This window comes from Drosophila hydei, unplaced genomic scaffold, assembly GCF_003285905.1.
Source record: "Drosophila hydei strain 15085-1641.00,03,60 unplaced genomic scaffold, DhydRS2 tig00000060-arrow-pilon, whole genome shotgun sequence".
In the NCBI taxonomy this organism is placed as follows: domain Eukaryota; kingdom Metazoa; phylum Arthropoda; class Insecta; order Diptera; family Drosophilidae; genus Drosophila; species Drosophila hydei.
The window spans coordinates 1,079,931-1,097,294 of NW_022045656.1; the positions used below are offsets into that span (position 1 = coordinate 1,079,931).

At 37.8% G+C, this 17,364-nt stretch overlaps 1 protein-coding gene across 1 annotated transcript in view; it reads right to left on the reverse strand.

Annotated features, from left to right (window-relative positions):
* LOC111599740 (protein slit) overlaps window positions 1–16,550 on the reverse strand; it is a 63,196-nt gene extending 46,646 nt beyond the window's left edge. The window contains exon 1 of the mRNA XM_023315500.2: window positions 15,947–16,550. The gene's annotated coding sequence lies outside the window, so the exon portion shown is untranslated. The remainder of the gene's footprint in view (window positions 1–15,946) is intronic.
* Window positions 16,551–17,364: the final 814 nt, after the last annotated feature.

A 17,364-nucleotide genomic window follows, 5' to 3' on the forward strand; every position in this document is an offset into this window, starting at 1 on the left:
AAAATCTGTTTTAACGGAACTCTTTTCTTTGAGTGTGAAAGTGTAGTAAGCTCTAAAAATTTATCGATGTTTTGATTATAGAAACAACAATACTATATGTAGTATGAATATAGTATGAATATAGTATAAATATAGTATGAATATAGTATGAATATAGTATGAATATAGTATGAATATAGTATGAATATAGTATGAATATATTATGAATATAGTGTGAATGTGGTATAAATAAAAGTTCTTTTATTTGAAAAAAACTTAGTTTCTTAGGAAACGCGCTTTTCCACTCTTGCCATCAATTTTGAAAGGTTAAGCTTGATAACTTGATAACTCAACTAAAACACATATCTATATAAAAATAAGCACAGAAGAAAGATCTGATATTGAATATATATATATACCACTTATTTTCGAATCTTGGCTTCCTTTAAGGCGATGCGAATTCGGTACTCGAATTGTATGACCCTCTAATGAGAGAGAGCGAGCATAAAACTACTTCATTGCTCTGGGCGAAAGTGTCGGGCTGGGAGCATCTGAAGAGAGAAAAAGCGGCAACGGGGCGAGGCACATGTTTGGGGGCAAGTGGCTGTGGCGTCAGCACAGGGCGACGCCACAACAAAACATAAATTCCAATGAAATAAGTTGATTTATGCTGCTGCGCGCGCCGTGAGCTGACAGCCCAGAACAGCAGAGAACAGAACGGAGCTAAAGCCAAAAGCAAAGCAAAGGCAATGGCAAAGGCCCAGACCTGAGGAAGAAAACCATCCATCCATCTGGCTAGGCCCTGTGCAGCGGCAGCTCATATGCCATATTTCTCACATATATATATAGATGCATATATATGAATATATATGTATACATCTGATATATACTCCACAATTCAGTACGACTCGTACTCGCACTTCAGCACCGATGCGCTGAACGTTGACGTGCCGCATGCAAAGTCAAAAATAACTGAGAAGAAAAAAACTAAATAAATGAAGGAAAAAAATTGAAATACATTTTGTACTATGCGCCTTTCGCTTGCTACTTTGCTTGCTGGGTGCTGGGTGCTGGGTGCTGGGCGCTGGGCACTGGGGGCGTGGCACTTGGCGTTGATTGAATTATATTTTGTGCAGAGGATAGCATAAAAATCAAATGTGCGCGTTCGTCCCCCACTCCCTGCGTCCATTGCTGCTTTTTTCTGTTTTGTTTTTGTGCCTTTGCACAATCAAGAAGCTCAGGGCTTAGCGATGAGCACGTGACAAATTAATCATGCCACGTTAATCACGAAGCTGATGGCACAAAAGTTTAGAGCACGCGCTGCAACAACAAGCAGCAATAAAGGAAACAAGGAAGGAAGGAAAAGTTATATAATAAACTTCCTTTTGGCTGTGCTGCGCTTAATTATACAAATTTGTGGCCAGTCCGCACAAAGGCGACTTTTAAACTTATTGAAGATGGGCTAGTAGACACGATTTGAACTTTAAATTAAATTAATTAAAAAGATTTAATTCAAAATCTATTCATTCATTTAAATGCTTTAATTTAAAATAAACTCTTTTTTAATTTAATTTTAAATAATACCAAAAAATTGGATATATTCGTTACGAATACAAAGCTCTTCTCTTCGACCTTTCTGCGACTTCCTAATGAAACTCAATAAACTGTTCATAAATACAAGTTTCCTAAGATATTCAGTCGATTTATTACTTTTAATTTATCTTACAAAAATAGAATCAATAGTTTCTTAGAAATTATATCATTTTTTACTATCATGAAGTACAACAGTAGAAGATTTTAGAGGTGTTCGAATCAATATACTTATAGTGTTGAGGTGAAGCCCAACTAATAATGGAAAGTAAATATTAGGCTTTTAATTTTTATTGCTTGATGATTTGCCTCGTGTTGCCTCTCAGTGTCACTAGAGCTCTATATATATATATAAACTCGCATATAGTGGATTAAATAAGAAACTCTAACAAGCAAAAGAATTTCCTTATCCGCGTTTTCTCTTGTCATTTCCATTACTTTTAGTTTAGAATTTATTATTCACTTTTTCTTTTCAAGTATTTTCAGCTCAGTTTTATTACAGTAAACCAAAATTCTCTTAGATTTCAAAACTGCATTTCCTTCACACTTGCAGACATAATTTCGGTCATCAATCGCATCACGCACTCATCTTAAAAATTAAAAATTTTGTTCATACAAAAAATCGAAAATTCATCAGTATCGCTTGGCCCACACGTCGTATGCACAATGTGTTTAGACCTAAGAAGAGCAGCCATTGCTTTATGAGCATGTTTAGATCCAAGTGTAAATCATGAAATTATAAGCCATTTAATTAGTTAACCGACAGCCCGACTGACGGACTGACTGGGGTCGTAGAAATCAAAAGCACATTTCAACTGATGTCGAAATCTGTTGTATATACATATACATATATATATATATATATATATATATATATATATATATATATATATATATATATATATATATATATATATTTATATATTTATATATATTCTACTTTTGACTTGCTGAAAGCCATTTCCCACAGGGGTCGATGGGCCAACATGTGTTGGACTCATTTAAAAAGCAAGCGAACAGACAAAAACTCATCCAGGGGTCAACAGAGTAGAGAAATGCATATGGCTCATTGATTGGGCGCGCTTTGATGTTTGTTGTGGGGCAGCCGATTGATTATGCGAGCTTGCCTCGTTTTCATTTTCAATTCAAGTGATTTGCATACGCCCCCAACCACCACCAGCAGCAACAACAACAGCAACAATCGCCGGGCAAGGTGTTGTAAGCCCAGAGAGTCCCAGGTTCGTTATGGGCCAGGTTATGTGTCAGTGTCATAAATTCTTGAACTGACTCGCAATCAACTTGCCAGCCATGTCGCTGCGCAAACGCAGACTTTTGAGTTGTTGAGGCGGCTGGCTTCATTGGCTTCATTCGCTTCAGTTGGCTCAGCCGACGGGTTGTCAACGTTTAATTTTTACTTTTTCCTTCTTCTGCTTCAGTGTGCGGCATGCACCTGCGCGATAAGATAAGATGTGCGACAAAGGCGGGGCAGCGTCATCATCAACGATGTCGTCGTCGGCTTTTGGCTTTTGGGTGACTCCAATCTGCGGTGGCATGCGGCATGTAAGTAGCTTGCCTTTGTGTTATGTTCCATGTTGTTGTTGTTGTTGTTGTTCTAGTTGTTGTTACTCTTAATGTTAATGTTGTTATTGTGTCCACTGAGGGAGAATGACGGTGGCAGGCGGATGGAGAGTGGGTCGTGGCTGCTGCTCCTGCTGCTGTTTCTTGGAAAATGTTTGCCCAGGGAATTGTAAAAAAAAGAATTATGGAATTGAGTTAACTTGACACGGCGTCTAGGCCGAGCCATTGAAGTTACAGAACATGGCAAATGCTGCAAGAAATGCAAAGAGTTGAAAGGATTTTCGATGGCAGTAAAGGGTGAAAAGCAACAATGCTAAAGAATGGAATGCTTAATGAGTCTTTAGAGGTGGAAGCAGAACTTCAAAGGCTAACAATGCAGTTCGTAACTTTCATAAATAGTAAACAGGGCAATATCGGGAAAGTGAAGAAACAGCAATAGAAAATAAGGAAATGAATAAACTTACGAGCATTGAGGGAGTTATGGTAAAGTATAGTAAAAGCTAAACAAGTATTACAGGTAGCTAAGCTTTGGCTACTTCAATAACTTCCATACCATAATATATGTATCTACGTGTCAATCTTTATCTGATTCGAGACGTTAACGTACTGTCAGCGCTCTTACCTATCGCCAATCATAACTGTAATTTGTAGAGCTGAACTTGAATTGCCTAAGCAGAATGGAACGCGATGGCTGAAAGCGTAGACCCAATCCTTTTAACCCACAAAGAGGTAAACCATGTAATTATACATGCATTTGGGGACGCGCCCGAATCCGAAATCAGTCGTACACAACATTTCTGACAAAGTGCGAGGTGTAAAGGTGGTAGGTAGCACTGTGTGGCTCAAGCACTTTACATATTACTCAGCGCTTTTCCAACGGACTAGCGGAGGGGAAACGATGGACGCATCGCATTTCCAATCAAAGTTCTTGTTGATGGGGACTGTCGCGTCGTGCTTAATGTTTTAATTTTGAGCCATTAACAGCTGCATATTTAGCAGGCCGGGCTGACATATGCCACAAGCCAGGCGGGCGGGGAATGCGCGGCGGGTGGGTGTCAAGTCATGTACATCATTTCGACATTTGCCAACATGCATTAAACAGCAGCAGCAGCAGCAACTCTCGGAAACAATGCCATTAGATATATCGCGCCGAGCGACGCCCATTTTTTGCACATTTTTGGCTGCCTTGATGTATTCAAATGCTCAAAGTACACCCTCACTCTCAGGCAGTCAGCACACAGACACACACACACATGTAGCGCATTTCAACCCCTAACACATTTCAGTGGGCATCTTAGCTCAACCCCACGCTGAGGCTTGCTTCGACAGCGCAACAAAAATTAAAAGCATTAAAAATGCCCAGGGCACGGGCACAAGAGGTAAAGTTGAGCAAGTGTGGACGGTGGCATCGAAGGGCTGCATTAAGGTGTTGCCGCTGCAATAACCTTGTCCGATACGGAACACATACATATGCGATCAAAGCTGATATGCTGTAAGATACCAAGTGACAACATCGAATTGAAATTAAGGACTACGCGAACAAAGGATAGATTTATAGAATAAAGTTTTCTAAAAAGATAGATAGAAAACCAGAAGGTTTTCCAATTTCTCATCACGATTAAAGAACGAAAAAAATTAAACTCATCTCTATTTCAGCATTAAAAAGTCAGCCAAAGATAACTCGATTAAAGATAATTTAACTCAAGGCTTTCTTCTGTATCGACTGCTTCAGGAATTCTGATTTTAGCTATTTCTGTCTTCCTGAGTACTGCAGCATCAGAGCATTGCAAATCACAGTGAAAGTCTTGGAGGAAGCCATCATTGTCCGAAACAAACAGTTGTGGAATATGATCACAAAGTGGATCATTCAAGTTGCCTGTTGGTCATTCCCTATTCAATATTATGTATTGCATAGAGAGATTTGAGACATGTTTACCTACTCTTTTTATTTATATTGTCTTATATATAAATAAATATCACACTGGAAGCAAATATATTTGGCCAGGCTTGATTACCAAATTGTTTTGTGTTTGTAGTTTCACTGCTTAAGTTCTCTGCAGCACCCGCATCAGTCCAGCATACCTTTCGCAGCAATTGAAAGTTTAGGGTATGAAAGGAAACCGAAAAGACTATTCCAGTTAGCCCACCACATAACTGTTTCCCCCTCTCTTAGAGAACACCGTAGCGACAACAAATCGTTGTGGATTTTTATGAGTTTCCTCACCCGCTCATCAAACCCTACCATAGACCTTATCCCTGTCCCCGTCCCTTCCCTTGCCTGCCAAGCCCTGATAAATTCCTTATGCCCTTTCCCCTGACAATGTTTGTCTTCTGACAGGCAGCAAACAGATTGTATTTGCCCCGTAACACGTCTGGGGTTGTTGCATGTGATCCAGCTCTCATACATATATGTCTGCTTAAGTCCAGGTTGGTGGTGGAACGGAGGCTGGGCAATGAGAAAGGAGGCAGGACAGAGAGAGAGAGAGGGGGAGTGGCTGCAGTGCGTGAGGCCGCAATAATTGTGCTGAATCCATTCGGGCGTACCGTGGCGGCTGTAATTTAATTTAAACGACACTTCACTTGCAATTTTCAGTTAGGAATTCAAAAACGGAACACGGAAAAGGAACCCCATGGAAGTACTTTCGCCAACCCTACGCCCCTAATGCTGGGCAACTCTGATTGAGTGACAATTGCGCCGTCGAGACAAAGTCTAATGAGACACGATTTAACGTTGCATTTACGCGTGGATATTTTGGCGTGGCGCATCCGACATTTTTAATAACTATTGCAAAGTGAACCGGAAACATCAGCAGGGTCATTCATTCACCAAGGGCCACATACGCACACTCACTCACATGTGTGTGTATGTCTGTATAAATATCTAGGTTGTGCCTCCACCTATTTGCTTTTGGCTTTTATTGCACCGAGCAGGGCATTGGGCAGCGGGCAGCGGGCAGCGAGCAACGGGCTTTGGATTGAAACATAGAACCCTAGACCCAAATATATATAAACAACCACCGCGTGACACTGAGATCCGGTGTTGGAGGGCAATGCGCCCTTTAACTTCAACTGTTGATGTGCACCTCCAGTATCGTTATACTGTGGACACACTTAAGTGGATGAAATAGGGAATGATCAAGCTGCGAAAGCGTGTGACGCAGAAATTGACTATATGAGATTTCATGACTATTCGAAGCTAAAATCGACAAATATTTCCATAGCTGCCTTAAAAATAAAACCAATTTTCTAGAGATCTCATTTATATTTTATATAATCTTTTCTATTTTAGCATCGTATTAGAATTAACAATTAAATAATATTAATTTGTTATTTAATTTATATTAATTTTTAATATTAATTTATAATAAAACCTAGTCAGTATTTAGTCTTTATACTATATGTATATATTTTAAAGTTATTTTGCATAGTTTGATAGGTATATCGATTACTATCAATGCTTACTGTTTCTGCCTCTTCCTATGTTATTTCAGGAATGTGCTTAAATTTAATCAAATTTATCATATGTGATTCATAACACAGGGTATCCACCAGTCGCACAATTTCTATTAAAGCTAGTCTTGTTTTAAGTTTGATTGGTTCAAGTAGCTGCGGTTTTTCATAGTTTAGTTTTCCCCCTTATCAAAGACCCCAAAAGACCGTGTTAAAGATAAGCAGCAAGCTTTCATTGTTTGTTCTACTAACGCGTTCACACACACACTCCCACACACACACCATACTCACAAGCAAGCCGTGCACACATACATAAATTATTATTATTGATTTTAGGCGGGGAAATATTCGATAAAGTGCATATAAATGATACCCACGGCGAACTACACATTGCTCACGTAGTTTCCGGAGTATTTATTTATTTTTCTATTTCGAGTATTCGAATTGTGTCGAAATTTGCCTGGGAAAAAAAGTTTTTTTTTATAAGCTTGCAGCTATGATTAGACATGCCCATCAGGGCAAATAGAAGTCTATATGAAACATATATGTATTTATTGGAAAGAAGTTTATAGAACTCTGTGGGAAATATCCACGGTGCTGTGAATAATGCAGTTGGATAAATGCCAAATTGCGAAGGATTATGAAAGGGGGTTCCATAACATATTGGAGCTTTGCAACTATGTCAATTTTAATGAATAAAAATATATATGTGACTAGGCGGCGAATAGCAGAACATGAGACCATGTGAAGAATGAATTGGTCTAACGAGGGAATTACATAAATTATATAAAGCTAAAGTGGAGAAAGTAATACACAAAGCACATTCAGAGACTATTTTGGATCATTAGAAGTAATTTAAAAAATCTGCTCGTTTTTGCGAAACATAAATTAATAAATGACTTACGTAAAGAAAGAGAAGGAAAAAAGAAAACCCCAAAGAAACTAGTAAGCATGCTCTAGTCGGGACTACTCGACTAGCATATACCCTGGCACTTGTGAGTAGGTGATATTCACATCATTCTATGCCTTTACATACATTACAAAGAGCACATGCACACTCACATACACACATACACACGCACGCAGAAGCACGCGCTCTGACTACTGTTTACGTAGCAGCAGGGATTTACTATGGGAACTTAAGTGTTGAATAACGTTCTAGATGGATTTCTTATTATCTGAAATACGTTATCCGCAAATTTTGGAGTAATGGGGGAGGTATTAAAAGTTCAAAAGATACCAAATCTGTCTATTCATTACAGGAACCCCCGCAATGAATTGGATGTTTTCATCGTTTGTGATATTCAAGCTACGCTTAAAAAACGAAGCCGAATTATCGATTTTTCGCGATAAAAGGAAATGGGTTGAGTTCTGGAAAAATGATGATAAGTTCGTGCTGTGTGTGGTATACACGAGTATAAATTTGAAATATCAAGTCTCTAGACGGATAGACTCAACTCGTCCTGCTGATCAATAATATATATTTTATGAGGTTTGCAAAGCCCCCTGCTGCCTATTATATACAGTTTCAAAAAGCTATTATTACCTGAATTCCCAATTTTGAATAAAAATATAAAAAATATAAAAATTGAGCAGTTAAACTGAAAACTGGCTACGTGGATTGCTAAGAAAGCATTAGTGAAAGCTTCCCGTAAACCTCAAATCATCTGGCTAAACATTTTCTAGGTAGGTGTTAAACTTATGCTCCAAAACATGAATAATTTAAGAAAAATGCAATAAAAATAATCAAAGGTAATAAAAAGCAGAACAACACTTGTTACCAACACGACATAAAATAAAATGAAAATCTATTTTACCAAATATTTACAATATTCGACAAAAGCAGAACAGAGTAAAACATGACAGTTATGTTGGATATTTAATCGTAAGCTCACATGATACAGATCTCTGATCTTGGCTGCTGGCATTCATGGAGTTCTAAGCAACTTTCCGCTGTTAAGCCACAAGAACTTTCACTGCTGGCTGAAGGAAAGATGTCCAACAATGTGTGAGCCATTGAATTATAGTTCATTGAAAGCAGCATTCGGCTAACAATTTATGTGCGCGTTCAATTTTTAATTGTGTAAATAAACAACTATTAGCGGCACCAAAATGCGACATAATTGTGCTGTAATCCTAACTAATGAACCGACACAAATACAAAATCTTCCATAGAAATGCAAATGCAAAGCCTCAGCATCGACCACCAGGTGTCGAGTGTCCCACGGTGTCTCTGCTCTGGCTTCGTCCAACTCCTACTGCCCCCGTCTTCTCTCTGCTCTCCTCTCGCATTAAAAAATAAATAGAAACATTTTGTAGGCCAGTGTATTAAAATGCAAATCAAACAAGCCCGTAAAATTGAAAATATTTAATTAAAACGCCGCGACATATTCGAAAATTCGAAAATTGGGCACAAGTTCTCGAAAATCTTATCGGACTTTCCACGCTTTCGTTTGGGGCCTTCAGCTCAAGCCGAGTGACGTCGTTTTTCATCTTATTTGCCGTTGTTGTTGTTCTTCTTCTTCCATTTTGTTGTGTCTCATTTTTTCTGTGAGGCTAACTGCTTTCAGCCTCAAATATTTGGCTACAAAGCCCTTCTTTCATTAAGTAATTTATTCAGCTAGTTGCGGCTATTCAATACTCTACACGAATCAGTTCAATTACATCACAAAGACAAGAAATCTTTAGGAATATGAAATACTGAAATCGTTAAAAAGCGATTGGTATATATTCAAAATTCTTTGGGTTAATATGTAGCTAAATATATATATTGAAATCATATTGTATAAATTCAATTACGCTTAAAGTAAAATTATTTAGGACAATTGCAATCGTCTAATAAACTTATTTCTTTTATAGTGTCAGTAAATATATATGTTTTTTACAAATTGAATAAAGTATGCACATGTTAGAGTATTCCAGCTGCATTATTTTATCATTTGCTTTTATTGTGATTGGACTTTTTCTGTGTAGGCAATGATGAGACAGCTGGAGACAACAACAACAACAAGAGCAGCTCGAATGGCGACAATGTGACAACAACAACAATGACAGCAGCAACAACCAAAAACAACAACAACAACAATATCGGCTGAGAAAATAGTCGGGCGTTTTATTGCAGCATCACGTCTACCGGATGCCTGCAATATATCAAAACCAGAGAGCCTGAGTCCGAGACTTGAAACTGAATCTGAAACTGGGTAGAGTGAGGATTGGGAATTGGGCATGTCTCTCAGACTACATTTTAATAATTCCGCCAATGCCCTAAGCTCAGACGAATGGACGTTCACCTACACACAAACACAACAAATGACAACAATAACAATAGGGTATTCAGCTCGCCCTCTACCCCTACCCCTTCGGCTTTAGGCAATTGCAATCGGTGGACACTTTGTCTGGGCAACGTCTCTGCAACTGCCAGTCAGAGTTTGTGTCATTTGTGTGCAGCGGGGCATAGAAATTTACGTATTCTCCCAGCCCCTCCCGCAGTCAGCAGCGAACCAACCATTCATCCATTCATCTGTCCATTCGTCCATCCGTCCATCCGGCACATTCTATAGATCCATCCAACATTAACTCAGAGGCACACAGCATTCACCACACGTCCAAGCGTCCAATCGTCCGACGTCGGCGTTAATTATGGGAAGATTTTAACGTACAAATGAGTTGAGGAACTTTTTGTCAGCCTAATGATGGGCAGCGCCTCAATGGTGCTCTGCAATGCTTGGTTAGCTACCAAATTTATAGAGCAGGTTCGCCGGGGTGGGTTGAACCCCAGAAGAATGCAAATGGTGGAGGAAGTATAAATATGTACAAGAAGCAGAAGATAATAAAAACGAAACGTAAATTGGTTTATTACATTTTTTCATTAGGCTAGAAAAGCTTGAGAAAACAAGCCGAAGTGCCTCAAAGGAGAAACTTCTACATGAGCAGATACCCTGTAATCAGTGCTAAAGCAGTAATACTTGTATAAATATAGTTCAGAAGCATGCTGTAGCGAAGATCAGTACTGTCTTTATAATAGATCAGGAAGTCCACTATATTTGAGAAAAAACTATCAATAAATATCGATACATAATACGGCCACAAAATATTTATATCTAAGAGTATATATGAGCATGCATACTCTATACGAAATACAACATACTGCTTTTTACCCATGAGCAACAGGGTATAATGATGCATAGAAGTGGAATAAGAAAGAGAGATTTAGCGAGTGGGCGCGGGTGCGGAAGAGCGTGACATTATCGTCGTTGTTGTCGTCGCCGTCGCCCAAATCAACGACAATCAAATAAAGTTTAAATACATATTTTTATTTCATTACACACTTGAAGACCCATAGCCAAAACTGAAGGCAGGAGACGGAGGGAGCTTTGCCCATTGTTGGCAACTGTCTTGAGAGATTTTCAACAGGCCATGCTGATAATAATGATGATGATGATGATGATGATGATGATGATGGGGATGAGCAAAATGATGGGACTACGACAGCCACAGCTTTAACGACGACTGGCACCGAAGCTCAGTCTTGAGACGCGAGTCGCGAGCCTCAAGTCTCGAGTCTGCGGCCGTGCCAAGTGCTAACGATTTGGCAATGGCCACGACGATGTCAGTTCCGAACAACAACAAAAACAACAAGAAAGTCCCTTGCCCAACAAAGCGTCGAAACAACACTAAATATATTTTTTTCTCCATATATATGTATTGCTGTTGCCTGCAACAGTTGCACTAATTGGAGATGGGCGAGTGATCAAGATCGTGATCGCACGCTAAAGAACCGAAGCATGAAATTGTTTGGAAATATATGTATTATGTTTATATTCAATAAAAATTATATATATATATATATATATATATATATATATATATATAATGTATATATATATAATTTTAATATATATATATATTCTATATACAAGCAGTAAAAGTTTTTGAAAGCTTAAGATTTTGATCGAGTCAAAACATAATATTACCAATATTAATTGATAATATTTAAAATAATAATAATAATAGTGCTAATCATAATAGAGCTTAAGTATTTGGATGCACAATAGTTCAGCCATTACTTATATTATATTATTCCAAAGTAATAATTAATCATAAAGATTTAAGCTTTTCTAGATGCTGACAACTACGTACACAGATAATGGTTCATATGAACCTGAGTTATAAATAACAATTTAGCTAAGGCGCACGCAATAAATTTGGAAACATAAATATCAATTATTTTGCAATGAGATTTTCATGCGGACAGTTTAGTGCGTCACGCGTCCATCTCTAGTTTGCGATGGCGAATTGTGGCTACAGGTTTGCTTTGCTACTCTACACTATACTACTCTACTCTACTCTACTCTACTCCTCTCTTATCTTCTCTCTCTCTCCAATTCTCGGGGTTTTTGGCTTTAACTTTGGCTGGTGCTGAGACTGACCAAAGCGATGGATTCGACGGGAGTCTTGGGACTAGCCTCTGACACCGACACCACGAGACGTTGCAACAACAACAAGAGCAACAGCAACAGCAGCAACAACAATGTAACTTGCTGTTAGTATAAATTCTCGCCTTTCATTTTGGCGAGTAGTCACGATTTATGCGAAATCATTATAGGCGAGTTTTTAGTATTTACGACGCGACTTTTATCTGCAGCACAAGGAAGAAGACACTTCACAGCCAACCACAGCCGTATACATACATATACATAAAATATATATAATATATATATATATATATGTTGTGTACACTATAATTGCAGTTGAGTCAATTAAATACATAGATTGCGGCATGTCGATAAGGCATTAACCTTCCCCACGGCTCAGGCATTTCGTTTCTTTTTTTGCTCGCTCTCTCCCTCGCTCTTCCTCTTCCCTACAAAATGGCAGGTCATTTCACTTAGTCAAAAAGTGAGGGATAAGAAAGAAAGGCCCGAGTCGCTGTCGCTGCCGCCGCAGCGTCGCAGTTTAAGTAGCGCAACAATTTATGAAGACATGAAATGACTTTGATGTTTAGCTGCTGCACTAGAGTTAGTCGTTGGGTCTTCATAGAAAGCCTCTGCCTATCTCTCTTTCTCTCTTTCTCGTCTCCTCTCATGACTTGCAAAAGCTTAAACAAAAAATTTAGCAATTTGTAATTGTGTTGGCCATAAAAAAGTAAACAAAATGAAACGAGACGGAAATGATTGAATTGTAGATAACTTGATGATTGTCTTCGAAGTTGAAGTCTTCGAGTCATGTGCTTCAACCTTTAGGATCAACGGCAGGTAGAATATCTCGTGAAGGTGACTCAGAGCTTTAATATTGAAATCTCTAAAGCGAAGTTACTCCATACACCAATATCGTACTCAGTAAATGCTAGCAAAACCAAACAATAATAATTAACTTAATATTAGGCACATAATATATATATTTAAATAAAATACATATAATTTTACCACATAAATAATTGTAAAAAATTCTTAATTGATAATTTGCATTTCTAAACAGCTCAAGAGCTTTGCATAATATTATATTAAAGACTTTTTAAACTCTCTTAGGTTTTTGTCGTTTTTCAAAAACTCAATTTTTCTTCACGTTTTCAGGTTTACCAAAGTTACAAAAGTGGTTTATCTTGAATTTATGGCGTTTCCCTAGATAATAAAGCAACTATTACAATATTATTTGGAAAACGTTTTGACCTATAGAAGAATTTGAGGTCGTATATGGAAGTATAAATAGAATTATCGATAAGTAGAGATAAAAAGTCACATATAATATAATAAAAAAAATGTTATTTATAGTTATTTTTATATAATACAATGCAGTATTTTTGCACATTTGCTTAATTTACTGTGGATTTTTACCAATAGTTTTCGATTTTAAAAATAATACATTTTTAATTTATTTTATGTTGTGCAGTAGTAAAATCAGCATTTTATGTCAGGGACGTCCTGTTTTTTGTACATTATTTTCTTGGTAATAGAAGAAAAACTTGCTGAGCAAAAAGTACTTAAGAGGCTTTTCTTTCACATGGGGCCAGTCTCAGGGCTCATTTGCTAACCAAGTTGTGCCCCTTGAGAGCCGGAGCCAAGACTTTCACTACACCAACTACAACTACAACATCTAAAAAGAAAAAAATATAGAGAAGGCTAACCTTAATTCCACAAAAGAAAAACACTTCACACCCTGCCGGGCAGTCAGCCAGTTGGAGACTTAGCATTAACATTAACATTAACATCCACATACATGAGTGTGAGAATGTGTGTGTATAATCAACACTTTTATGTGATCCAAATCCAATTCACAACTAATTACAAGCAAAGTCGAAGCGCTCACAATTAACGACGGCATTAAAAGGCGCGTTGAAAACACAAATGAGCCGATTGCGATGCGATGCGATGCGATGCTATGCGATTTCGATTGTTTATTTAGCTACTATCAAAATGAGGAAAGGAAAGTAGAATTGGGCTACCCCGGAGGGATACTGGCTAAAGAATCGATGGGTCGCTTGTTGGGCTTTTCCTCTTTGCATTCACTTTGATTAGACAACATAGCAATTCAATCGATTGCACTACATTCCAAATAGAGACGTAATTCAATAGACACGCATAGATAGGAAAGAAACCCAAGACCATGAACGTGCAGCAACTGGCCAGGCACCAATCAAATCCCGAACCAGCAAATTTATTTTTTTCGGAAATCGTAAAAGCAAACAAGCAAAACGGCCCAGGCGACAATATTTGAAGATTAGAGAAGGGCAATTAATGAATAATTGATTGTGATTAAGGTAAACCAAATGAAATAAAAAAATTAAGCGAAAAACTATTGATCATGTTTAAAAATAATTGGATAATGCTAACAATTTGAGTGTATAAAACGAATAAAAAAATTAGTAGTATATATACATTTGTATCTTTTTTTTATAAATTACCGTTTGCTTCTGGTCAGATTTTGTTACTAAACTTCAAAATTACAATTATTAGAAAATTGCTTTTATCTTCTTTTAATATACAAATTTTTACTTAATTTTCTTGATATAATTTTTAGTTCCCCACGACGCATATATATAGAAATTAGAAAAATATAACCTTTTTGATATGCTTAACATTCCTGATCTTGAATTTGCAATTTTCTTTCTAAAATTATGCTAATATGGCAGGCTGGCACTTTACTAGTTCAAAGAGTGAGAGTTCATAGTTAATAGTGCAGCTACAGTGTATAAACTGCTGCTAAAAGCAATGTTAATGCACATCTCTAACAAATGCACCCAGATTGTTCTCTGTGTGTATTTGAATAAGTATTGGTGTGCATAAGTAGTTTTGTTTATTTACACTTGCTTCCGTCTTTCGCCGGCGTCTACGATTTTGAGTGTACTTTTTAACTAAGCGATTAGTGCGTCAAATGGAATAGTGCGGGAGAGACAATAAAAATTTGTCAGTTGACAAGAACCGAAACAGAAACAAAAACAAAACCAAATGAATTCAAACAAATGAGACATACGAGGCATGCATAAGTGGGCAGGCCCCTTCGCCTTTAATGTATTGGAAGTAACGGCCAAATCAACGAATGACACAATCACACACACACACTCGAACACAGAGGTTGAGAGATACTCAATGATTGTTATTAGTACATTTGCTTGGGAGTATGTACATCTAATTTGCCATTGATGTGTGCATTAAGTTTTGTATTTGTGTTGGTAGGCATACAAATTGTCGTAAAACATTAGTGTCCCCCGAGATCAGAGAGAGATAGAAGGAAAAGGCTGGCTCATCGTCCTTTTATTTGACATAGGCAATATTTATTGCGAATTCATTTTACTGTAGAAGAAGAAAACTAAACGCAGACAAGCTTACGCATACACAAGCACACACACAGACGCATACAGATGTACATACACTCTCTGACAAAGCGAAATGCCGAAATACGCCATCAAAATAAATAAAAACAACGCACACACTTACACACATACATGCATAAACAGCGTCGCAAAAGCTGCGAAATTCAGTAGCACAGCATTCGGCGCTGAGTGTGAGAGAGGGAGCAAATCAGCATAAGTACAAGATAGAGCGAGAGAGCGTCACAGCATATACAGAGCGCAGCAGTGGCTGCGGCAGAGGGTTAGTTTAGCGTCCCACCCAAACGTCATGAAATCCTTTGTGTATTATGTGCGTGCGTCTCTCTCTTTCTCTCTCTCTGTCTCTCTACGAGTTTGTTTGTCAACTAGCCAAACGGCGACATAAAAATGCTAATGCAAGAAACTACTACAAATTGATGTTATTGTTGTTGTTGTTATCATGTCTGCTTCTTCTATACTGATTTGCTTTACCTTAACACCTACAAATTGAGTATAACAAATCGAAAAGATGGCCACACTTACCGTTTAGTCGTGCACAGTCTATGTAAATAAAAGCGCCGCTAATCCAAAAGCGTTTTCAAACTGCAAAAAATTATAACACACACATGCAAGCATACATATACATAGCAGACAGACACCGTTATAACACATTCAAAATGCTGTGTGCACTTGCAGAAACTTTTGGTATTTATTTGTATTGCGCTTTTATCTTTCGATTTATATTTTACTTCTTTTATTTTTTGTTTGCTGCGCGTCGCGAACGAAATTCAGGAATTTCAAGTGGAAATCTTGTTTGAGCACTTTTTTGACGGCGACGTCGACCTGCGATTGCGACTGCGACGGCGGCGTCGGCGTCTGCGTTGTTGTTAGCGGCAAAGCTAAAAACTTTTTTTGCACAACAAATCGTAGTTAGAATTTAGAGTTTATTGAGTTACTTTTAAAACGCGTGCGCTCCTTCATTAAATTCAACACAAGCAAGTTTTCATTCACAAAAGATTGCCGTTTGGCGCATTTAACTGTCTTAATTTTTCGTTTTCAAATTCATTTTATTTCGATTCTCTGCAGTTAAACTTCGTATGTGGTTCAAAGTCGCGCACAACCGTCAAACCGACCGCACGCTTCAACGACAAATTCCACAATAACAAGATGTTTACAGCTGCTATTACCACTCTGCTTTACATTTAACAGATGCTGTTAAGTTTCAAGAGAGAAATACGTTGTTGAGAGCACAAAAACGCGAGCACTGTGAAAATGACGCGCGCAAAGCGCAACGTGCTGCAGTGTTATTACATAGAGTAATATTCGGTCACCCTGTATCCGCTCTAGCTTCTGATGGTTAACAGTGGCTAACAATGTAAACTACAAGCAACTGTCAATAGCTAAACGTCACTGTTAACGTACGCTTCTGATGTTCATAATAGAGTTAAGCGCTACCACACTGACAATCAATCAACTAACAAACCATAAAATTTATTAACTTTAACTTGCACAAAATTGCAAGGACTTAAAGTAACAAGCTTAACTTGCGATTTATATGAATTATTTGATTTATTTATTACAAATTTGTTTCATGTCTTGTGAGTTGTTTTTTCTTTTCGACACACTGGCAACTCTCATTGTCTAATTGGCGCGCACGTGACTATTTGAAAGTATTGAGTATTAGCTAAGCGAAAAATGAATAGAAAAATAGAATTGTGCCAGTTAAAAACGAAAAAATTTAGATAAATTGTGCAGACACGCATGCAAAAAGTATTCCTCTTAAACTGCAATTTAACAGACGCGCTAGCACTATGCTACTTCCTCCTCTTCTTCTTTGTTGCTGTTGGGTAGTTTCCGTTTTACAAAAATTGTTTTCCTTTTTTTTTTTTTTTGTTAAAAGTTGGCTGGTCACGTTTATTAATCGGCTTAAATTTGTGTTTCGGGCTGCGCAAAAGCACCGC